The 25512-nt window shown below is 43.7% G+C and overlaps 1 pseudogene; it reads right to left on the reverse strand.

The window, feature by feature from the left end:
- The window catches only part of LOC113406189, a 34988-nt pseudogene that overhangs the window by 1528 nt on the left and 7948 nt on the right, over positions 1–25512 (reverse strand).

The following is a 25512-nucleotide window of genomic DNA, read 5'->3' on the forward strand; positions in this document are numbered from 1 at the left end:
TTTTTTTTTTTTTGCTTGGGGTGGCCAAAAAGTTAGAGCCGGCCCTGAGTGTGAGACATCTCCTCTTCAGACTGGGGGTGTAGGTCACATTCTGTGCTTTGTTGCCCTGCTACTGCAGCGCACTGGGCAGGTTCCCCTTTGCAATTTGGCCTGGCTTTGTCAAACTGCCAGCTCCGGTAAGTGGTGTCACTGATTGTGTATTTAAACAATGACAAGTCTGAGCTCCACTTTTTTCTCAAAGGCAATGTTTTGAATGAGCGCTGATCTGTGCAGCACTCTACACGTTCCCCTGCTAGCAGCAAGCTGAACAGGGAATGAGGTTAGCTTCCGTGTGCTCGGGGGCCCAACTGGCATCAGGGTTAACACAGCGGGGCAACACCTTTCGAAGATTGTGCCGGCTTCCCTGTCCTGCTGTACTTAATTTTGGAATCCAGTACTGCCGTTAAAAGAAAACTGTTTGGCCTTCTATAATTGTACCAGATTGCACTAGCTTTCGTCACAAATCCCAAAATGTTAATGGTGAAAGCATAACCTCAGGCTTCTGTGAAATTCCTGATCTTCACTCCCTACAGAGAGCTCATCCTGTGTACACCTGGTTCACATAAGACCCATTCAGACTCTTTTCGATCCCTAGCTGCTGTTATGTCTGACTATGATTATATTATGGGAGTCACTCTGACAAAAACTCTCAAATATTATTCGCTGTAGTGCAGTCACTTGCAATCCACCAGCTTTCATCTAACGGTATTGCCCTTATCTAACGCTGACAAAGTATTACTAAATGATATACGTCGTCTCTAAGAGTATAACGTTGCTGTCGGATTTCGAAAAGAGACTGTGGCTATGCTTGAAAAGTTCCTTACGGTGCCAAAGATTCTACCGGTTTGCAAACTAGTCTCTGCACTTAAAACAGGGAATACCCAGGGAACTGGTAGTCTCTCTCAATCCAGTAGTAAGGGATCACTGTGTGGTTTCCTTTTGTTGTAATTAAAGTAAGATCTGCTGCAAGGGGTTCCTGCCCTTGAGGGATACATGCCTTTATGTTTCCCTTCTTTTTACTCTGTTTTGGGTGTTCCTCTGTGTTTTCTTATGCCTCTTTATTTATATTGGGTCAGTTTGCATATTTATAGCTAAGGCTTTGCTAAACAGAAATTGGTTCGGGGTCAAATTTGTAGAGCTCACGACAAGAGTCAGCATAATCCCAGTCTTTCCTTACCCGGCAATAGATGAGTTGGATTTCTCAGGCTGGATTCTCCATAGCAGTGCAAAGGAAATGGCTGCATAAGGCCAGCAGAGAATTCCACTGTAGGAGGAGAACTCCCTGCTGGCATAGATGTGACAGATCTGGGTCCTGCGCTAGCTGCCCACCCCTATGGTAGGCTGGTAGATGGGTTGGGAAAGGACATATCCAGATGTGGTGAGGCAGAGCTCTGCTACGCTAAATCCTCCACGGGTGGGGGTTCATTCAGATATGTCACACCAGAGACATATCTTAGAGCTTCCTGGCAGCTTCTTTTAGTATTGCTGAGATCTGGGGTGTTACAAAACAGCCGCTGGGATCAAGGAATGCAACCTACTAGCTGACACCCTTCCTTCCTGCTTTGAGCAGAGCGCAGGTGCAAGAAAGCCTGGCCCATATTCTCTCTCATAACTTAATTTGATTTAATGGCACAAAGGGTTTGTGCTGGTGTTCTGCATAGGATATCACCCATTGTGAGCCAAAATCTGCATTTAGCTTAAAACCGTTTTCACCAAAATGCTGCTCCTACTGACCCGGTTGTTTCCTGTCTGGTCCTTGTAGTAAATCCAATTCAGATTCTCATCAGTCCTGTACTGCACGCTGTATTTTGTCATCCACTCATCCGCATCACAGCGCCCCTGTGTGAGTAGCCCTGAGATAACTTTGACTTCTTTCATGTCAATCTGCAGCCACTGCCCATTGTCTTGAAATTTGGAGAGCCATGCACACCTGTCAGAAACAGGCAAATCAAAGAAAGCAGTACAGGTGTTAGTCCCGGGGGAATCAGTCAGAAAAGGAAGGAATGCAAAGGAACTGATCCGATAAGGGTCAAGGACAAGAATTTTTAAAAGTGACTAGTGATCTGTGGTACCTCCACGTTTAAACGCCCAACTGAACGTGGGCAGGTGCTCAGCACTTTCTGAAAATAAGGTGTCTCAGGATAGGCAGCCAGAAACTGAGGAGCCCAATCACTGGTCATATTTGAAAATCTTAGCCCAACTATTTTGGTCCGTGGCAGAACTCCAGTGACTTCAGTGGTACCATAGTCTGGTCCTAAGACTCCAGTTTTTTTATTGGAAAATTAACTAGGAATAGACTTGGGGATACAACATTCTCTGAACCAGATTCAGCCCTGGTGTAAGCGGCTGGAAATGCCACTGAATATTTAAGGCACAGTTTGTTCCTCCCGCTTTACTTCATTTCCCCCTTTTTTTTGCTTTGTTACATTAGTATCAAGACCCTACAACTCTGCATCCTGCTCAGTTGAATGGCTGCACAACACTCATCATTGTGATGCACTTGCAGGGAGGTTAGGCTTACCCAAAACCCTGGCCATTAAGTCGGGCCTTGTTTGCAGTCCATGAAGTATACCAGCCAGTGTACTGCTCGGAATTGGAGCAGCTTATCTGGTCGGAAGGAAGCGCTCCTGACTCAAACCCGAGGGGTTTATGATAGGGACACTCTGCAAGAGAAACAAGCAGTTTAATCCAAGGAAAGTCCGGCTGCTTTTATTGACTGGTTTTGTTTGCTCGGCGTGTTTGTGGCGTGTGGATTCAAGCTGTGTTTTCACACGGTCAGCTCTCCTCTGGCATGGTGGCAGCACACTGTTAGGACAGACCATAAACAGCAACGTGCGGCCTGGACACCTGCGGAGCTACAGGCTTCATTTCACTCTCCCGCTGAGGAGTCTCAGTAACCATAAAAGATGCACTTCAGAACTCATGGGGGGAGGGGAGGTTCCTTCTCTTTATTGCAACTCTCTGATGCACTGATTTATTTTAACAACTCTTTCTTAGCCTTGCACAGACATTGCACACCACGTCCCCTTTGGGGGAGGAGTACGTTTACACTGCAAAAGAAGACCTGCCGCAGCAAGTCTCAGAGCCTGGGCTCAACTGACTGGGGCTCCCAGGGCTTGCGCTAGGGGGCCAAAAATAGCAGTGGGGATGTTCCTGCTCAGGCTGGAGCCCGGGCTCTGAGATCCTTCCCCCCTCTGGGTCTCCTTGCTCCAGCCCAAGCCAGGACGCCTACGCTGCTATTTTTAGCCTCGTAGCATGAGCCCGAGTCAGTTGACCCAGGCTCTGATTCTCGCTTCTGCAGGATTTGAGAGACACACCTAAGGTGTATTCGTGGCGCTTCGCTTTCATGAGATTCTTCCTCTGACCTTGTGGGCTGTTTGCAAGGCCTCCAGTTTTGAGCTATGTATAATAATTCTTTCCCCTTTGCCCCCCTTGCTACTTCTCTACAGCTGCCCTGAGGATCCCCCTGAGGTTGCCTTCATTTTTCCACTGCAGGATCTCATCCTTCTGGCTAAAATTAAAGTCCCTTTGGAACCAGTAAGGGCGACTCCCAGCTAGCGGAAGGGCTTTAGCGAGGCCAGGTGCGAGCTGACCGGCTTGGGCTGCCTCTGTCCCGCTGCCATGTTGAGGGCAATGGGACTATTTGTTTAAGTAGGTGCTAGGGGCTCCCAATCTAACCCTCTGGGAGCAAAGGGCTGCAATTAGAACTCAAACCTGGCTCTCCCAGGGGCCAGCAGAGCTCACACCACGAGGGCACGGATCAGCCCATTTACCGTGGGCAGCAGCACTATCCTCTAGAAATGGATTACACCAATTCCAGCCTGTCTGCTCCGCCACCAACCTGGAATTTCCCAAGGTCAGAAGGCCTTGTTGCCCACACGAATAAACTATGAAATAGAAATGAAGAAAGAGGATGTGACAAACAGCCGGCACATCATGTTACAAACTGCAAAGAGGAGCTGAATAGTTAAAATAGCCTTCAGCCTCCAGCTGCTCCCTCCTTCAGCCTCTGGCTCCCCAAGAGATACCCACCCCCCAACTCTTCCCACTGCTGTTTTTCTCTGCTGCTCTTCTGACAGGAAGACCTTCTCCCTCCCTAGGGTGGAGGGAACAGCTGGGGACTCCCAAGGAATCAGGGAGACCAGCAAGAAGGAAGGGGTCTCTGCGATAGCACCGCTGTTGGGCTTTGAAAGCTTTATGCAGGAAAGAGAATTCTTTATAAAGAAGCCTGTCCTCTCCTCATGCCCACCCATTGTGGGTCTGCACCTCTCAAGACCCCTTTCCTATCCACTGCAGCTCCCTCCCTGGCCCCCTACCTCTGCTCACTGACTGCTTCCTGCAAAGAAAGGGAAGGCACATTGGGAGTCAGGGAGGCGGCTGGGATTGGGAACAGGAAAAGAATGGAAGAAGCGCCTGATTTGACTTGCGTGGCTGAAAGAGGGAACCAAGCCCTTTGTTGGCATGTGGCTCTCTGTATTCAGCATTCCTTCCTGGGAACTGATAAATCTGGAAAACTGGGGCATGACGGACATGTTTTTAAAATGAAAAGGCCAGATCCTCAGCTAGTGTCAATGGGAGAGCTCCGTTAACCTTTTAACCATCATTGACGTTTCTGAGTCTTCTGCTGGGTGTGGCCATTTTGTAAACATACCATCTGAGATAATGGTAGGGCCGCGTGCAATCCCAGTGCATGAGAATGTGAACCGGTTTTCAGCCTGCTTCCATATGGGGTTAACAACTCTACAAGTAATGTAATATGTAACAGCTGGACATGTTTAAATATAATATAGGAATGATCTTCTCGAATCCAACTGGCTGCCAGAGCCACTAAGGGCAGCAATGCACATTTATTATTAAAACTTTATTTTCAAATGTGGAACATGCTCCTTCCCTTTTGTAATTCCAATCTGCTGGGCTCTGCAAAGTGCCTCATTTTCCATTAAGCAATTTTTTTTGAGAGGTCTAGTTATGTGTCCAGAGAAACCAAAGGAAGATGCTAACAAGCTTCCAACAGGAATTGCCTGAGCAAATTCCTATAACCTAGGCACTTAATTGCCATCCTTTATCCCCCACAGTCATTCATATTACACAAGCTAATTTGTCTCCTATGGTAGCTACCAATGCAAATTTCACCGACCTGGCCTAGTTTTCAAAAATAAACAAATCTATTTTCTTGTGTAAAGCTGAGATCATGGACAGGAAATCTTCCTTTCTGGATGGCATTTGAAAGCCCAGTATAACCCCTTAACCACAACTCTGTGTCTAACTGTATAAGGCCTCCCAGAGCATAATTGGACTCTAGTCCGGATAGTACTTTTCCTACAGTCACTGTAGAGCAGTGCACACGTAAGTTCAATATCTCATTAACAAATTTTTCTGTTAAAAACAAGTAGCTGCCATCCCTCCTTCCTCCAGGCAAGGAAATACCAGCCTAGAAAAGCTTGTGGAGGATAATTGCAAACATGAACTGCTTTAAATTCCAAAACTACATTGTTAAGCATGTTGTGACAGACTTTTCTGCTCTAGCTTTGAGAGCCCTTAGTGAATTGAGTTAAAGGATCTTTGGGATCCACTGTATTAAATGAATAGTTGTATGTATTATCATGGGCCAGCCGGGATTGATTGTCCGGGTGGGAGGTTGTGAAGCTGTAGGGACTCAAAAGACTATATTGAAAATGTGACAGACAAGCCCGGACTGTTGGGACAATATGTGTGAAGTGAATTTCCTGTGGAATACCTGGGGAGAGGTGAATGAAATTCCAAACCTCCAGTTATACAAACAACCCCCAGCCTTCTGAAACTATGCCCTGAGGAGAAGATAATTGTCTATGAATCACTTGTTACATGTGTGACACACACACACACACACCCTCCGGAATGCCTTAGTGCCAACTGGCAGAAGGCTCCCCCATACTTTAACTGACATCAGGCCTGACACACTCATTGCTCCAAAAAGTTATTGTCACAATGTCTCTCTCAAAGGAAAAAAGCATTGCAGGGTGTATGTCCAGACTGTCTATAAAAAGTTTATAGATGTGTGCTGGAAATATGTATTTGGGAGGCAGTGCATGACCCCAGCCTGCCCTAGACAAAGGAATGTGTATGGACCTGTCTGACCTGCTTGGTTACAGGCAGAGGACAATAGAAAGACATTTCCATGTAAGTTGAACAAAGCCATCAAGCTAGAGGAGTAGGGAAGAATCTGCACCCAGGAAAACTTCCTGGCTCTTGAAACAGGGACAACAGACTTTGGGTAATATGGCGGGAGCAGGCAAAGAGACATTTTAGGGACCCATCACTGAGGGGATGATAGGGCATAGGACCCTTTGAGCTTATGAAAGCTGGACCCTCTTGACCTGAAAGGCAAGATACGCTGGTAATTTGACATAAAACTGATTAAAACATAAGAAAACTGCTTAGGCAAAGATTGTAATGTGCTTAAATGAAGTTTGTCACTAGAAAGGGTGTTATGTTTTATTTGTAACCATACCGGTCTTTCATTCGTGCTTAGTATCACTTAAGTCTCGTTCTTTGTTTGTTTTATTATAAAACCCATCTTGATGCTGTGTGTTAATGGTAGAGGGAGAGTCCTCAGCTAACCTAACAGGCTGGTGCATACGCTGTCCCTTTGGAGGCAGAAAACTTGATAACTTCTGTGTGTGTCCAGCGAGAGGGACTGGGCAATGCTGGGAGACGTCTCTGGGGAACTCGGGTTCGCTGATTATTACCTGTCAGGCAAGGTGTGGACTGGCTGAGTGCTGAGGAGTTTGCTGGCAAGGCAAACAGGTGGGTGTGTCATGGGATTGACACATAGTTTAGCAGCGAAGCTCACTCCTGCTAAGGCAGAGTGGTAACACAGTGGCTTGCGGTTTTGGGTGTCCTGAGTGAGAAGTCACACCATGAAGCCAAGATTAAAGGCCCAAGCTGTGTAAAGAAAAGGCTGAACTATTCATGGGTGTTCTGATTCTGAATCTGAGACAGTTATGAACTTGGGGGAAACCCAGTTGTGGGTTTTGAAGGACTGACAGGTACCAGATCCTGAGGCTGGAGCTGGGGTGATCTCTGGTAAGCTTTTGAGCAGGTGTGTAAGTTCTTGAATTGTTTTCAGCATGTTTTCTCTGTAATGATTTCACCATAAGAATGAATGTGTGTACTTGGGAAGAGCTGTGGTAATGTGTAACTGCTGACAATTGCACTATTTATAGCCTTTGGAGAGAAAGCCAAGTGCAGATGCTGGCCTGTGTAGTCAGTCTGGCTTCTGGGGATATTACAGTGTAGGCAGGGGGAAAAACCCTGCTCAGGAGTGAGAGATGTGGGTCTCTACTGAACAGAGGTGATGGCTGAGGAGCTGGGAGCCTAGAGTGGGTGCCTTCAGGGAGCACTGAGGGGGAATATGCATGCAGTTGCCCTGACCTATGATATATATGGTGGCAGCATGTGTGAGCTCTATGGCAGTGTAAATTGCCATTAGTGCCAACTGCAGTGAAAGCAAGCAGCACAGAAGGGGGAAAGCACAGAGTGAAGGTTTATAGTCTTCTCGGGGAAAACAATAGCAAAGAAGAAAGAGAGGTGAAAATGAGTTGTGAACAGCTGAAGAAAGGTCAGCTGCTCGCGCTCTGCAGAGAAAGGCAGCTCAGCACTGAGGCGCAGACAAAGACACAGCTAGTCGACTTGCTGGATTCTCAAGATCAGAAAAGGACGATGGTCCAGGTTTTCAGGGAACATCTGGCCCACTGGCAGAGGGGCCAGCAGGCCTTGGAGATCTTGGAGCCAACTCCCTGGAGGGAAGCTGGGAAGAGGCTTGCATCACCGCAACTGGGAATTTGGACAGGTCCACAGGTGGACCGAGAGAGGATACAGCTGGAGAGGGACCAGCAGCAACAGTCGCAGCACCAGGAAGAATAGAAGAAGCACCAGCGCCAACATAAGGGGAGTGAGGAGAGGAAAAGAATCAACATCTGCTGAAGATGGAGGCTGTGCCAGTGAAACCCTAATCTGATAGGTGAAGCCAGACCCCATGTACCTGGCCCGGTGTGTGGCACAGACTCCAAATTACTTTGGGGGGAGGGGTGACATGGATGTGTTTCTCAATTATAGAATATCAGGGTTGGAAGGGACCTCAGGAGGTCATCTAGTCCAACCCCCTGCTCAAAGCAGGACCAATCCTCAGATAGATTTTTGCCCCAGATCCCTAAATGGCCCCCTCAAGGATTGAGCTCACAACCCTGGGTTTAGCTGGCCAATACTCAACCCACTGAGCAACCCCTCCCCCCTAGATACTTTTGAAATGGTTGAATTGAACAGGGGGTGGGGCAGGAGGCCATGGTACGGTATCTGGCTCCACTACTGCCAAGGACAAAGGCTTTGGACATTTTCACCCTTATGGACAGAGGGGTCTCTAAACTTTTGCAACAATCTCTAAAGTAACCCCTGATGTGTATAGGAGACGATTTCAGGGAGTTCAGAAAAAAAGGGGATATGAACTATGCTGAGGTTTCAACTCAAATTAGGGGTTGTAACCATGTGGCTCCTTCCTGGGCACCTCCTCCTGGCCTCAGGGAAGTCCTGCCAGTGGCCCCTCACCTCAGTTTCCCTTTTGAGTCCCCAGTAACTATACACATTTATCTTCTAGTCAATCAACATAGTTTATTAACTAAACGTAGTGCAAACAGTCTCTAACAAAAAACAGTCCATATCACCCCACTGCATGTAATTCTGATGATCTAGCTTCATTCTCACCATACCCAGTGTCTTCTGCCACACCTCCGTCCCGCTGCCAGGACAGCCATCCCAGCGAGAGTGCAATCCTCCACAGCATCCTCTGCTGGGGGATAATCTTTACCCAGGGAGCAATCCCACACTCCCCCTGGCCCTCTCGTGGTTACTCTGGGCCCAGCTGTCTGGCCCTGGAGAGGTCAGCGGGTAAGCCCCTCTGTGACTTCCCTGCCTGGCCCTTGGCTCCGGCTCTGTAGCTTAAAGCCAGCAGGCATCTCCCTCTGCTGCTTCTGCTCTTCCTGTCTTTAGCCTTCTCCAGCCCTCCTGCTCTGGCTCTCTGGCTTAGGGATGCCAGAAAACCTCTCTTGCTGCTCTCCTGCCTTCAGCCTTCTCTCAGGAACCAACATCTCTCTCTCTGGCAACTCTCCCCTCCTGACTGACTCAGTCTGCTTTGAATCACTAGATCTTGCTCACCAGAACTCTTAGGGGATGTCTTATACTGCAATGCAAGCCCAGGCTTAGTAGAACTCGAGCTCACAGACCCTAGGTTTGTTAACCTAGGACTTGAGCATCTACACTCGTTTGTAACCCAAGGTTAGGAATTATTGAACTCTGAATCTCAACCTGGTGCTCTTGCGCCTACATTGTGGGTCCTAGTCCAACCACCCATATCCCAGACTTCCAAGCATCCTCCCAAAATGTGGCCACTGTATCCCTTAGCCTTTGGTGCAGAGTGGGAAAACTTGACTGTCCCACAAACTTGCCTGTCCGGAGCACAAAGAAAGTTGCCTGTGGGACTGTGGGATACCTTTGGTGGACTCCCAGAGCACGAGTCTAGTGGGGCTGCATCTACGCTGCAAAGCAATAGGGCTTGAACCCAGGGTTCTGGCTTGACTCAGGCTCGGAATCTCTACCCTGTGGGGTGCTGGGAGCCTGGATCCGAGCCCTAGGTTAGCGCAATGTGTGTGTAGATGGAAGGTGAGTTAGGCTTGAGCCTGAGTGATTACACTGCAGTGTAAACATATCCTTATAGCTCCCAGGTACTGTCCTGCCCTCTTAATGGGCCAAATGGGAGCATGTGGACTGGAACAGGAGAACTGAGCCCAATTTCATTTAAAGGGGGAACTGGTTGGGTGATTTCCATGGTCAGTGAAGCTTACAATTAATAGGTTTAGAACAATTCCATAAACTCTGCCACCCTGAGCTCAAATCAGAGCTAAAACAGACAAAGATCCTAGAGATGTCACTTTAGTGGGGCAACTGGAAGACCAATATGTGGATAGTCAGCCTGGGTTTGATAGGAGACCTAATAGGGATGGAATGGAATCAGAGGACAGGGATCAGGCCCAAGCCAAAGTCCATGCTAAGGGGGGAGGGAAACCTCCTCCAGGGAACCCTGGGATGGGTGGGGAGAAGTGGTGTGGTGAGCCGGGTCACTTTGCCAGGGATTGCCCACTCCGCCCAAAGAGGCCCAGGGCAGGGTTGGAAAGGCCGGGTGCAGCCCAACCTCACAGAGTTCACTGTGTGACTGACTCTTCAGAGGGAGGGAATCACACAGCTCATCTGCCAATGACATATAGTGTTCATGCTGAGCCAATCACTCCCCAGACCACTGCCTGTGTGTCCTGTGTCACCCTCTGGGTACAGAAGATCCATCCGATCACAAGTGAGAGCAAAAGGGGGTAGTTAACAGGGAGACATTCATTGGATGGAGAGACACTGGGGTTGCTAAAACTATAGTTAAGCCCCATGTGGTGATACCCCACCAAATGCTCCCAGGGTGTGAAAAGTGGGTTACGGTTCCTGCTGTAAAAGCCTTCGCTCTACCTACAGCACAGATTTGTATACAGAAAGCATTGGGGTGCTGGCTATATGGCTGTTGTCAGATACTCCGTATTCTTTGCTTTTGGGGAATGATATTCTGGCTTTGAAGGCAGAAGGGGTAAAATCACCCTCCCCTGCCCCCAGTTAACTCCAGACCTACAAAGGACTGTGTTAGCCAAAATGCAAATGGGGAAGCTGACAGTGAGGAGGCAGGGTACATCGCCTCTGCCAGTATCCAATAGGAATCAAGTTACCTTCCCAGTGTAGGCAGAGAAATACCTGAGGAGAAGGAGGGTGAGACAGCCTTATACTGCAGGGGAGTGACAAGAACCACTGTTTTGAAGGGACATTCTCCCAGTACAAAAGCCCTGGCCAGGGAAATAAGCTCTCTGCCTACCCTTACCAAGGATCCAGAGGCAGTACAGAGGCTGGGGATGGCAGGGTCTCCAGCCAAAACAGGGACACTGAGGCAGCTGCAGTGCACTGCCAAAGCCTATGACACCCACCCAAGGGTGGGAATGTCCAAGTAAAGTCTATGATAGCTGCTTGGGAGATGACAAAGGGAGCTACAGTGTCTGACTGCTTGATGGTCTTGGTGGGGGGGCGGGACAGGGAGAGGAAATTCTGCTTGACTGTGTGTGGGAAACAAAAGCCCCCCTCTCCCCTCCCCCACCCCCACTGGGGTGGGGGATTGATAGTCCTTCCCCATATATGGTCCTTCCCCTCCCTTCCCTTCCCTTCCCTTCCCTATGTGTTGCACAAACTTTGCCTTTTTTATGACATCGAAAGAAAAAAAAAACAAAAGAAAATGGAAATTCCAGAAGCTTGGAAGAAAGCTAAAGCTGTGCCAATTTTTAACAAGGGTAAGTGCGATGACCACAATAATTATAGGTCTGTCAGTCTTCTTCTATTCTTCCTGATGCTTTCATTTCCCTTCAGGGCTGATGTGACCCACTGGCAGGAGTTAACCCATCTAGTGGATTTATAGCAGTCTGTCTTCTTGTGATTAGTTCACAACATAACCAGCTTTTCCACAGCATTAAAATAAGTTGTTCCCTTTGTGTAAGAAACCGCAAACTGAGACTGGACTTAAATGGCCCCAGACATTTACTACTTGGCAGGCTTATCTTGAACGTGATGGATGGAAGACAGAACAATTTTACTTTTAGTAACACTAATCTGTAGATCACCCAGCCATAATACAATTAAGAGGTCACCTTCGGCTCTGGAAGACTGTCACAGACAGAGAACTACTCAACAGATGTCTGGAGGCTGCCAGGAACAACCAGTTAATTTATTTAATGTTGTTATCACTGACCTTAAGAAAACTCTTAAAGTGGTTATTAGAATGGCTACTCCCACGATAGCTAAGCTTGTGAGAGGCAACATTGCAAAGGCATAAAGAGACCGACTGGGATAGCAGAGTGACAGCTCTACTGCTATTTGAGTGTGTGTTGTGTACAAACTGGCACAAGCTAAGTGGTTGCCATTAAAACCTTTAAATTTTGCTAGGGAATATTGTAGTAATATTAATTACTTGCAGAGTTGTTTGTAAAGACTTTAATGGGGCCCACTGTGTATCACTATTGCTCCCTTGAATGCTAGCCCTCATGGGCCTGATTCTCCACTGCCTTGCACATTTTGTGGTCATTTATATCTGGTCAAAGTGAGGCTAAAGCTCTGCTGTCTGAGAGGGTAGCGTTTGCCAGTCACTTTGAGTACCTTTTGCGCAGGTGTGAATGGCTCCATGAAGTGCAGCGCATGGAGAATTAGGCTCATTATAAATTCTTTGCAGTTACATTATGCAAATTCTGTGTTTGTTCATTTTGAACCCAGGCACAATTTTGTTATTTCTACCAGGGAGACTCTCATTTATAGTGAAAGAGCCTTCTGGGTAAAATGATGTAATCTTTTATTATTCTGTTCTCCTCAGACATGTAAGTATGTTCTTCAAAAGGGCACTGCCTAAGTACAGTACTTAATTCCCATTATACCCTCCCCTATAGCCGTCAAACAGCCCTGATTTCATTCTTTGAGATCACACGTTTGGGTGATAAAGGTATCTGTGTAGATACCTAGGCTTTTATAAGTATTACCACCACACAACATTCTCCATATTACCAGCTCTTGCAAGTGACAGGATTTCAGGGGTTCTGGAGTCTGTCCCATGATGGCATGAGAGGCACCAGCACCCCTACCAGAAGCCAGCCGAGTCTCTCCCTGCACTCGCCGTTCTGAGAGGAGGGAGCAAAGAGCCCAGCATCTCAGCACAGTTTCTCTCCCTCACCTTCCGGTGAGAAATATGGACAGGACAGTGCCCCTGTTCCATCCCCACCTCTCTGCAGCATCTGGCCTGGGAAGAGGTAGAGGGGTGAAGAGCCCCTGAAGTTCCGCCCCCTCCTAAGCCTGGGAAAGGGCAGTGAAGAACCACAGGAGGAGCAGAGGTGAAGCTATGGGTGGGGGCTGAATTGATGTGGGGACTGAACTGAGGGGGGGTTGATGTGGGGTTGGCTGGACTGATGGCTGCGCTGAACTGGGGTTGCGGTTGATGGAGGTGGGGGAGGGGGGTGACCTGAGGGACAGGATTAATTGCTGGGCATGGGATGGATAGATGTGGGGTGACAGCTTCTGCAGCAGGGGTCAAAATCACCTTATCCAATACATTTGAGAGAGTGGGAAAGACTAATTGTCTCAGACCCACACCCTTGGGGTGGATAGGGGAAGTTCAACAACAACAACAAAAAAACAAAAACAAAAAAAGACCAAAAATACAATATAGTCTTCTTTCTAAAATTTTCATTATTTTTGGGCCAATCTCATGATTTTGAGAGGATTTTTGACTCATGATTTTTGATCTCTTGAGGCTGGCAATGCTGCATTCTAATTAAAATATTAGAATGATGTAATAGCAAAGCACATGCAAAATGGTTTAAGAAATGGCTAACTGATAGATCTCAAACAGAAGTTGTCAGTGGGGGCTCATCATTGAAAAGAAGTGTTTCTACCCAGGATTGGCAGAGATCACTACTAGGCCTGATGCTGTCCAACACTTTCAGCGATACGCTAAAAGTAAATATAAAATCACTGCTGATAAAATTTGCATTTGACACAAATGTTGGCAGCGTGGTAAACAATGATGTGGACAGAGCAATCCTACAGAGCGATATGGATCGCTTGATAAACTGGGATCACTGATACACAATACATTTTAATACAGCCAAATGCAGAATAAAGTCCAGACCTGTAATATATGTACTTGGTGCTTTAATAGGGCCAGTTTCACAAAGCTGAAAACAATTATGAGGCAGATTATCTGGGAGGAAGAATTTAATCAGAAAAATGTGAATGATAATTTGGAATCATTTAAGAACACCTTACTAGATGCCCCAAAAAGCAATTCCACAATTGAGGAAGAAGGCCATACTGGTTAAAAAACACCACCCCCTGGTTTAGAAGGGAAGGGAAGTCAGCTGTTAAAAAAAATGCAACAAATAGAAAAATGGGGAAGTTGATAGTAATGAATATAAACCAGAAGTTAGGAATTGTTAGGCAAGGAGGCACAAGGAGAAATTTATGGCTAGCAGAGTTAAGGCCAATAAGAAGAAGTTTTTGAAATATATCAAGAACAAAAAAGAGCCCTGACCACAATATTGGTCCATTACTAGATGGGAATTGTAGAATTATCAGTAATAATGCAGAAAAGGCAGATGTGTTCAATAAATATTTGTGTTCTGTATTTGGGGAAAAAACAGATGCTAGAGCCTCCTTATATGGTGATGATAACACTCTTTCCATTCCACTAGTATCTCTCGAGGCTGTTAAACAGCAGCTACTAACATTACACATTTTTAAATCAGCAGGTCCAGATAATTTGCATCAAAGAGTTGGCTGAGGAGCTTACTGAATCATTAATGTTAATTTTCAATAAGTCTTGGAGCACTGGGGAAATTCCAGAAGCTTGGAAGAAAGCTAAAGCTGTGCCAATTTTTAACAAGGGTAAGTGGGATGACCACAATAATTATAGGTCTGTCAGCCTGACATCAATCCCAGGCAAGATAACGGAGTGGTTGATACAGGACTCGATTAATAAAGAATTAAAGGAAAATAATGTAATTAATGCAAATCAACATGGGTTTATGGAAAACAGATCCTGTCAAACTGCTTCATATTTTTTAGATGAGATTACAAGTTTGATAAAGGTAATACAGTTGATGTAATATACTTAGATTTCTGTAATGTGTTTGACTTGGTACTGCACAACATTTTGATTAAAAGTATAGAATGATATAAAATTAACATGGCACACATTAAATGGATTTAAAACTAGCTAACTGATAAGACTCAAAATATATCTGTAAATAGGGAATCGTCATTGAGCATGTGTGTTTCCAGTGGCATCTCACAATGATTGGTTCTTGGCCCTATGCTATTTAACATTTTATTAAGGACTTCGAAGAAAACATTAAATTATCACTGATCAAGTTCGCAGATGAAACAAAAATTGGGGCATTGGGTAAATAACGAAGAAGATAGGATGCTGATTCACTCAATCTGCATCATCTGGTTAACTGGGTACAAGCAAACAATATGCATTTTAACAGAGCTACGTGTGAATGTACAAATCTAGGAACAAAGAGTGTAGGCTATACTTGCAGGGTGGAGGACTCCATCCTGAGAAGCAGTGACTCTGAAAAAGATTTGGGGGTTGTGGTAGATAATCAGCTGAACATGAACTCCCAGTGTGATGCTATGGCCAAAGGAGTTAATGTGATCCTGGGATGCATAAACGGGAAATTTGAGTAGGAGTAGAGACACTATTTTACCTCTCTCTTTAGCACAACTGCAACTATTGCTGGAATATTATGTCCAGTTCTGGTGCCCGTAATTCAAGAAGGTTGTTGATAAATTGGAAAGGGTTCAGAGAAAACCTGCCTTATAGTGATGGACTCAAAGAGCTCAGTCTATTTAGCTTAACCAGGAGAAGTTTAAGGAGTCACTTGATTACACTGTATAAGTACCGACATGGGGAACAAATATTTAATAATGGGCTCTTCAGTCAAGCAGAGCAAGGTATAACACAATCCAAAGGCTGAAAGTTCTACTCAGATTGGAAATAAGGTGTAAATTTTAACAGTGAGAACACTTAACCATTAGAACAATTTACCTGTGGTCATAGTGGATTCTCCATCACTGACAATTTTAAATCACAATTGGATGTTTATCTAAAAGATCTGCTCTAGGAATTATTCTGGGAAAGTTCTTTGGCCCATGTTACACAGGAGGTCAGATTACATGACTACAGTGGTCCCTTCTGGCCTTGGATTCTATGAAACGTTATACATCTAAGGAATACAGGCCATACCAGAATGGTGGTTGAAGTGGACAAGCAACTCAACATGATCTCCCAGAGCAATGCTGCAGCAAAAAAGGCTAAAGCAATCCTTGAATGCATAAACAGGGGAATAGGGAGTTGGAGCAGCCATAGGAAAGTGATTTTACCTCTGTATACAGCATTGGTGAGATCAGTACTGAAATACTGTGTACAGTTCTGATGTCCACAGTATAAAAAGGATGTTGAAAAATTAGAGAGGGTGTGGGAAAGAGCCACAAAACTTGAAGGGCTGGAGAAAATGCCTTACAGTGAGAGACTTAAAGAGCTCAGTCTGTTAAGCTTGTCAAAAACAAGACTAAGAGGTGACTTGAATACTAGGGAGAAAATAGCGGGTACTAAAGGATTAATGATAACCTAGCAGAGAAATATCTACCCACATATCTACACCAGCAACACCATCACAGGACCTAACCAGATCAGCTACAACATCACCGGCTCATTCACCTGCACTTCCACCAATGTTATATATGCCATCATGTGCCAGCAATGCCCCTCTGCTATGTACATTGGCCAAACTGGACAGTCACTACGCAAGAGGATAAATGGACACAAGTCAGATATCAGGAATGGCAATATACAAAAACCTGTAGGAGAACACTTCAACCTCCCTGGCCACACAATAGCAGATGTAAAGGTAGCCATCTTACAGCAAAAAAACTTCAGGACCAGACTCCAAAGAGAAACTGCTGAGCTTCAGTTCATTTGCAAATTTGACACCGTCAGATCAGGATTAAACAAAGACTGTGAATGGCTATCCAACTACAGAAGCAGTTTCTTCTCCCTTGGTGTTCACACCTCAACTGCTAGCAGAGCTCCTCACCGTCCCTGATTGAACTAACCTCGTTATCTCCATACTGATTTATACCTGCCTCTGGAAATTTCCATTACTTGCGTCTGATGAAGTGGGCATTCACCCACGAAAGCTTATGCTCCAATACTTCTGTTAGTCTTAAAGGTGCCACAGGACCCTCTGTTGCTTTTTACAGATTCAGACTAACACGGCTACCCCTCTGATACTAGCAGAGAAAGGTATAACAAGAACCAGTGGTTGGTAACTGTAGCAGATAAATTTGAATTAGAAATAAGGCCCAATTTTTTTTACAGTGAGGCTGATTAACCACCGTCCATTGGAACAAACTACCAAGGGGAGTGGTGGATTTTCCAGCTCTTGACGTCTTCAAATTAAGCCTGGATGCCTTTGATGCACATCTGGAAGACATGTTAGGCCTTTTCTACACTATGGGGGGGAGATCGATCTAAGTTACGCAACTTCAGCTACAGGCCTTTTCCTTCATGTACCCATTAATTTCCATTCTTAACCGCTTTACAGAGCTAGTCCTCAACACCATTGCCCTGTGGAGACACTGGCTGAAAAAAGGCAGAGCTTGAAGAATTCTAATCCTTCATGTGGGATATCTTAGACCTCATCAACACAAGCAATATGCCTCAATTCCAGCATTGACAGCTGCTGGGAGCTTGGGTGACTTCACCAGGGCCAGCCCCTAAGGAGAAATTCTGGCTCCGATACCCCATAGACATTCTGAGCTAGCTTTAATCTAGCAACTGCGAGCACCAATAGCAGTGAAGCTAGGCAGCACAGGCTTCCACATGGGCTGTACAAAGCTGCCCAGGACGAGCTCTGTTCTCCAGTGGCTAGATTGGGCTGAAGTCCATGCTGCCATGGCTTCACTGCTACTGGTACTCACGCTAGCTAAATCGAAGCTAGCTCAGGTATGGCTGCACCTGCTGCAGTCACACCCCCTGACTGCAGTGTAGGCAAACCCTCAGAGGTTCAGCATGAGTGCTGCCTTATGACACAAACCACAATAGCACCCACAGCAGTTAGTAACACAGCCAGCTGAGATCTAATACTCTCTTTCTGACCAGTCCCATCATTGATCCAGTATGTTGGGGCTGAGCTGATCATCCAGAATCAGACAGGACCCATTGTGTGCTAAGGGAATAGCAAGTTCAGTCAAAAGCTACAGACCAACAGTACAGGGCAGCATTTTAGGATGTCAGAACAAGTGAAAATAGTGCCGTAAGAAGCTCTAGAGAGAAAGGCAGTGAAGTACATAGCTCATAATTTGGAGAGAAATAATCCCTTACCCGGCATGCACACTAAGCTGTTGGTTCCGGTGGCCCATACTGAGTTGGCACTTCCTTGACAATCACATTTGCAAGCTTTACTGTGCCAGTGCTCCAATCGGTCATCCTAATGTAATACAAAAGAGACCAACATAGCTGTCATATGCGGTGAGAGGAGACTGGGCCTGATTCTTCAGAGCCTTGCACCTTGTGTAGTCACTTATCTCTCTCCAGTGTGAGTGCAGAACACTACCATTGTGCTATGGAAGCTCTTCGCTCGTGCTTTGCATGGATGTAAAAGATGGCACAAGGCAGTGGAAAAATCAGACCCGCTGTATTTATAGAGATTTGCCAGGAAACTTTATTGTCCTAGGGTCTGTTCACAGTACATGTAAAGCTTTTAGTATGCTACAAAGGCTTGACCCTGCTTTCACTGACGTAAATACGAGTTTTATCATTCAATGGAAACAGAAATGGTCCCTAAACGAGGAAGTCACAGGAGCTGAGGATGAAATTCATCCCATTACAAAGAGCCAGAGAAGACTCATGCACCAAACTTAAGTTTTATTGTGTAGGTGTGAATTTCACCCTAAATAAATAATGCCATCTAATGCTGCAAAGTATTACTCTTGGGGTTCATGAGACTTCCATTAATGTAACCCAAATTTACATATTTTTGTTTATGCATCATGAATATTTAAGAAAATCTTCCAAACAATCATCTCTGCTAAGGAACCAGTATTCTGAAACTCAGGGCCAGACTGTGCTCTTTATTAAATTGGTATAAATTCAGAGTAACTCAACTGACATCAGTGGAGTTATACTGTTTTGATACACTGGTGCCATTGACATCTGAGTCTAGCCCTAACAGAGTATAAATTAGGACCAATTCTCAAAATTGGATGATATATTATGGCATTATTGCATGGGGATTTGTAAGTCAGTGTCTCAAAATTGTGTTAATGTCTTGACCAAGCCTGGGTGATATCAGAAAATTGTGTTTTTTAGAGAATGTATGGTAAGGATGACTGGACAGAATGAACCATAATTAACACTCCTTCCATTCTTGTTAGAGCACAAATAATTTGTGATATTGTAGCTCTGTATGATATTTACAAAGCTAGCTTTGTGCTCTCCCACTCTGAGAACCAGCCTCTACTGGGGATTTTTAATCCCCCAGTATAAATGTGCACATGGGTGCAAGACTGAGTCTTCACCAATGTGTCTTACTCTGGTAACCTCCTGGAGTAAGTCACACAGATGCAAGCCGTGTTTTGCACTTGTGCAGTATGAGTCTACATTAGGGGGTTTGTACCAGTGGAACTGCATCAATGTGGTTACACTGGTGCAAATATCTCCATTCTAGACATGCCCTCAGTGTTGTACTTTTACCAGGAGGTTGCATTCAGATGATCTGGTAACTAATGTCAAAGTCAGACTCGGGACTCACAATTTGTCAGACCACTCTGTTTATTAGCAAAAGCGCTCTGCTAATATACCCAGATAATGTGAGTGTCATGCAAGGCCCAAACTACCTTATTTATACAGATAAAAAGGGCAAGAACTTAACAAGATGACAAAGGGAGCAGAACTGATAAGTTTACCTGGGGCTAGACGCACGTATCTTATTTCCTTATTAACTCTTACCGATCTCCTGTTAATGTCCCACCATCAGCTTAAGTGGACCCATTGTTCAATACCTTAAAGATTCTCTTCCTGTCAACTTTATCTCAACATTCCTCATTCCTGCTTAAAGGAACATACAGCATTTCTTTAATCCATTCTACTTTTACAATATAATTCATTCTTTCACACTAACAAACAAGTACAGAAGACCTTCACCCATAATTCATATTTAGGCAGAATAAGCCACAAACACAGGGACTAATCCTGCAGCGTGCTGAGCACCTCAGCTCCCACTAACTGCAGTGGGAGTTCACTGGCTAAGCACAATGCAGAATTGGTCCCAGAGAGTACTTAGATAACAGTCAGATAAGTTTAATGGACTTACCTCACCAGGCGACAATGCCAGCGTGGCTGTGTGGATGAGATAATCAAGCATGGTAGAAAGAATAAAAAGAGAGTTAAGAATCGAAGGTGTTGCAGAGAAAGCCTGCTGTTCTGAAGAGTTAAATATATTTCACACAAGCTGACTTCCATGTGCTAGCAGAAGGACATGGACTACTGGGCAGGAAGAACACACTAATATATGGGTAAAAACCCAGCCTCACTGAAGTCAATGACAAAACTCCCATTGACTTCAGTGAAGTCAGGATTTCACCCTCAGTATTTGTATCACAATCATTTTGTGTGACTAGAATGAAAGAAAATTAAATTGAAACTGAACTCCACCAATCAATATTATACAGCAGACTAGTTGTTTTCTAGCAGTGGTACCTCAGACAAGGCCACTGTGGCCGATAAAGGGAAGATTTACAGTTTTCTAAAATTTTCTGACCTTGTTTATCTTCTGCCTCCCCCTAAACTGTGGCTTCTTCAAGCACTCTTCCTGATTACAGGCCTGCTCCATCTCCCACTGAAATCAATAGGACCGTGTCTATTGACTTTAATGAGAGTTCAATAGGGCCCTATCAGATTTGCTCGAAATAGAAAAAAGTACCATGTGACTGCTGAAAACCAAACATTACAACTTGAACATCAAATGTCCAGTGTCCAATACCTGCAGTGAACTGGCAAACTGCTGATGATCGAGTCATAGAGTAGAAAAAAAGTGAATAAATTTGAATGAGGAACTAGAAATCTGCACGCACATGTTCTGTGAGCAGTAAAAGAGGCTCTTTCTATCAAATAAATTACTGTTTGTGAATTGTTCACTGAACTCCAGTTACAGGTTATTCATTCCTACACTGGGCCAGAGCTGAACCTAGCAAGGTTTAAATAATGCTAATAGTTAATAATGTCTTACATGTATATAGCAACTTTCATCACATAATATTCCCAAAATGCTTCATAGTCATAATCAATTGAAATACAAACTATTGACAAGGATCAATTTATCCACTGCTGAAACGTAGACTCCTCTCAGATGTGGCAATGGCTTTGCTAGTATTCATCAACACTCTCAAATGAAGAACACAACAAAGAACACGACAGAGGTGAGAGCTTGAAAACTATACGATGGCTTTTTAAAAAAAATACGCAACATTTGTTTTAACCTCAGTCCCCTGAGTCAGCATTTCTGATGTCAGCAATTTACAACAATAAACAGAGACAGATTTATGTGGAATAGAGGTAAATTTGGGTCTAAAATTAATGATGCACTTTACAATCAGGTACAGCTGAGAGCTGTGTGGGCCACAAGCCCTACCCTACTTCCACTGAATTCAGTGGCATAACTTAAACTGACTATAATTGGAATTTGGATGAGCGCAGACTAAGAAAAAATGACTAAATATAAAGTAGAGACCTCTGGATTTTGGCCCTTTGTAAAGAATAAATTCATGATAAAAAAACTTAATTATGCAATTCAAATGCTTTAACTTCTTTCAGCACAAATGACTGAAATGTAAGTAATATGATCAAGGTAAGAATAGAACATCAAAGTCCCTTCATATTTTGGTTCTAATGATACAGTGTGTTTCGTATCCATTTTGTACTGTACTTTACTGCCTTTAATACCATGAAAATAAATGTTCAGATCAGGTCATTAGCATCACAGAACATGTTTACACAAATGCTGAGCAGGTGTAGTCAGTTTGGTGCACTTTGGGTCACTGAATTACAGAAATAAAACCAGAGACACTAAATTCTGTCAGCAAACAGACCACACAGTGATTTTAGTTTTTATTTCATTTGGTGGTGTATGCATTTGGGTAAAGCCCAGAGTTCTTACTCCTAACTCAGTAAAAAATACCATTGATTAGAATGAGTAGCTTTGCCTCAGTAAGGAGTAGAAGGTTCAGTCCTTTCTGCTGCATATGACGTCCATTTTGCTAAGCAATGAGGCATGCCTACTTTCTATTAATTCTAGAGCTGGGCCTAAATCAAAACCCTAGTTCTGAACATCCACAAGCACTGAGGATGTCTGCATTTGATGCCTCACTGGCCACTCTCTAGAATGGGCCAAACCAACCCCCCTGCCAGAGCTAAGAACTCCAAATGTTGGGGGTGTTTAGATCCAGATATAAAGTTGGTGGCTTTGGCCCTATCTAAATAATGTACTGTTGAGTATCTTCTGACTTTATAATTCTCTAATAACTTATACAAATGGATTATTATACACTCTTTCTATTATTATGGGGCAAATCTTGGGCCCTTTGAAGTCAGAGTGAGATTCAGTGAGAACAAGGTTTAGCCTGTGGTGAGTAGTTGATCAGTTCACAGGTAATTCAAGGACTGTAAAAGCGAGAGCACAATAAGAAGAAGTTAGGAATTTATTCGAGCTGGTTGGAAATTTTCAAAATTCAAAAGTTTTCAACCAAAATGGGACAATTTTTTTGCCAAAATGTTTGCCAAAAAAAAAAATCAAATTCTAAAATTTTTCAGTGAAAAAAGGAATTAGTTTGCAAAAAAAAATTGTCACTGTTTTTTTACGAGCTATAGTTTTTTGCTGAAAAATGTTGAAGTCCAGCAATTTTCTGTGAAAAGGGGATAATTTTGTTATGAAAAATTTTCTTGTTTGTTACCAGCTCTAAAATTTACTCTGGAATTAGACACAAAAAAGAAGTGATGCTGGTGTCCTATTTCATGTCACATGAATTCTTGTGAAAAGAAGAACCACCGCCAGTTTTCTATGTCTATACTGGCTTTATGTTGGGGTGCTGGTGGCTTACGGTCAGTTGCTTGTGGGGCCGTTTTGTGCCCTGGCCTCTGGAAGCGCTGTTGCTCTAGAGCTGAACACTGAGCGAATGGGAGGAGTCGGCATGAGGAGCAGCACTAGGATGGGGGTGGGGCAGAAAAGGAGCAGCCTCAGGAAGGAGAGCTTCTCCTTCCCTGTCCTCATTCCTGCTGGCTCCCAGTGCCCATGCATTTTGTTGTGAGTTGTTAGCACCGGGTAGCCCACCTTGGGCACTGTCCCTCTGATTGAGCAGTCCTGCTCTCCCCACACTTTTAGCCTTCAGCTTAGGCTCGACTCACTGATCCCTGCTCTCCACCTCCACCCCCTCCCTTTTCTGTACTGGTGTCCTGCATCTTGTCTGCTTTAGGTCGAGATTGTACAGTCTTCAAGACAAGAACTATGCCTTATTCTATGTTCTGTAAAGCACCATGACCATCTGAGACTTAATAATTACAAATTGATAATCTTCTGTGCACCATAGCTGAGACCCTGCAAAGACTGTTGGCTCAGCTCCAAGTGGGGCTTCATATCACCCCTTCTGCACCTTACCTTATCTGCCCTGAATGTTCTGGATAACTTCCTTTTGTAGTTGGGGAAATCACAGTGAGTGGATCTTTGACAAGTACAGTTAATTTGGTGGCAGCAGTTACACTGCAGACCCAACATCTAGCTTTTAAAAAAAATGTACATTGAAGATTGTCACATGACTGAAAGCAATTAACTGGAGATCAAACCAAGTCGGGTTAGGTCAGGTACAAGAGAGGTAAACTGCCATGCGGTATATAAAAAACCCCAGCACATTTAATGAAAGGAGCAGGTAGTTGCAGCCTCTCATAAAATTTCTAAATGTTATTAGAAAAAAAAAAAGAGTTAATTGGGGAAGGAAGGCATACAGCTTATTGTGGTCCAAAATTATACTGTTAAGAGGAAACAAATTTTCAGTCAAAGGAAAAGAACAGAATTGACAAAATTTAAAGAGCATGGATACTACTAAGATCACGTGTGGCAATGCATATTACATATACAACACCTAAAGGATGCTAGAGCATACTTCCAAGAGTGATTATGTTTTATGACAGATGTAATAACATATGAGAGATCTATTTATGAAACAGTGAACCCTTTTTAGATTATATAAAACATGATTAAAATAGATCATGTTATATGACCAAATAAACTCAAGTAAATCAAAATATTGTAAGCACAGACATGTGGAGAATGTTTATTTTTGTTTATTTGCTTCTTTAAATGAACATTGTCAAACTAAAAATCACACTTCTGCTTGGAAATATTTTGCCTATTATTTGTGTAGATAACAGCTAAGTATACCATAAAGAGAGAAATTAGTAAATCGTATTTTCTCTTTTTATAGTTTGTGTCTTTGGCAGTACTTTGGGCACAATCAATGTAATTGTTTCACCAGTATAATCAGGTAAGTTAGTCAGTTACCCCTCTTGTTTGTGTGAGTCATTTCACACAGTAACAGGGCAAAGAAAAACATGTTGACATGAAAAAATACAAAAACTGGACAGGAAAACTAAAGAAATAGATGATGTACCTAAAACTACTTCTAATTCATTTTCTGAATCTGACTTAGTTTCAAATTGATAGTGTCTCGTTAATGTCACAATATATATACAATTATTAAATGGAGTTTTATAATACAACACTTAGCACTTGAAAGGGTTAAGACACTGTACAGATATTATTTATTTTATCCTTTTAAGCCCCACTCTGAGGTACACGGACCACAGGTAAGTACTATCATACCCAGTTTGTAGGTAGGGAAACTGGAATAGAAAGCCGAAGTGAATTACCCAAAGCCACACAAAGCATCAGCAGCAGAGGCAAGATTAGAACTGAGACTTCCCCAACTCAGTGCTTATTACCCCAGCCCATACTACCTTTTTATAGAGAAGTTAGTAGAAGTCATCATTATGCAGATGGGTAAAAGTCCATCCAAACGTATTCCTTAGTATTCTGCTGTTTGTGTTTATTGAAAAGAAAATACAACTTTGGGTCTGTTTGCTTTTTGCACGCAGTAAACTAAATACTCAGCATCCATGTAACCCTACTGACATCAATGGGGTAGCACAGGTACAAATGAAAGCGGAATTAGGCCTAAGGCATCTGTGTATTTTCCATACTTTTGATGTCTCCTGTCCTTCAATTATAATATTTGAGATGTTCATACATGCTTGGCTGTGTTAGACTTACAAATGAGTTCCTGACATTATAAAACCATTGACATGTATATCAAATTTTGGTCCTAAACTACTTGTCAGTGTCCTTTTCAACAAGACGAGGGAATATCTGGGTTTTAAAAAATAGAAATATGTATAATATATTTATGTAGTAGTTTATACAATGAATGTAATAAATAAGATATAATCCAAAATTTAAGACTAATTTGGTCTCTGTGGAATAAGTAATACTATAAAAATTCAAATATCTCTGCTGTAATTACAGTATTAAATGCAATTTTTTATAATTTCCCCTCCCCTCATATCTTACAGTGCTGGTTACCTCCTGGCCTCTCTACCAAAGGTGAATTCATTCCATTGGTGCTGTAGAAATCTAATGAACACCTTAGGATCTCTGGGGATAAGTGATGCTATATAAATATATAACATCATACTGATACATATTCAGTGCA

The sequence above is a fragment of the Terrapene carolina genome, unplaced genomic scaffold, assembly GCF_002925995.2.
Source record: "Terrapene carolina triunguis isolate 2854851 unplaced genomic scaffold, T_m_triunguis-2.0 Scaffold23, whole genome shotgun sequence".
Classification (NCBI taxonomy): Eukaryota; Metazoa; Chordata; order Testudines; family Emydidae; genus Terrapene; species Terrapene triunguis.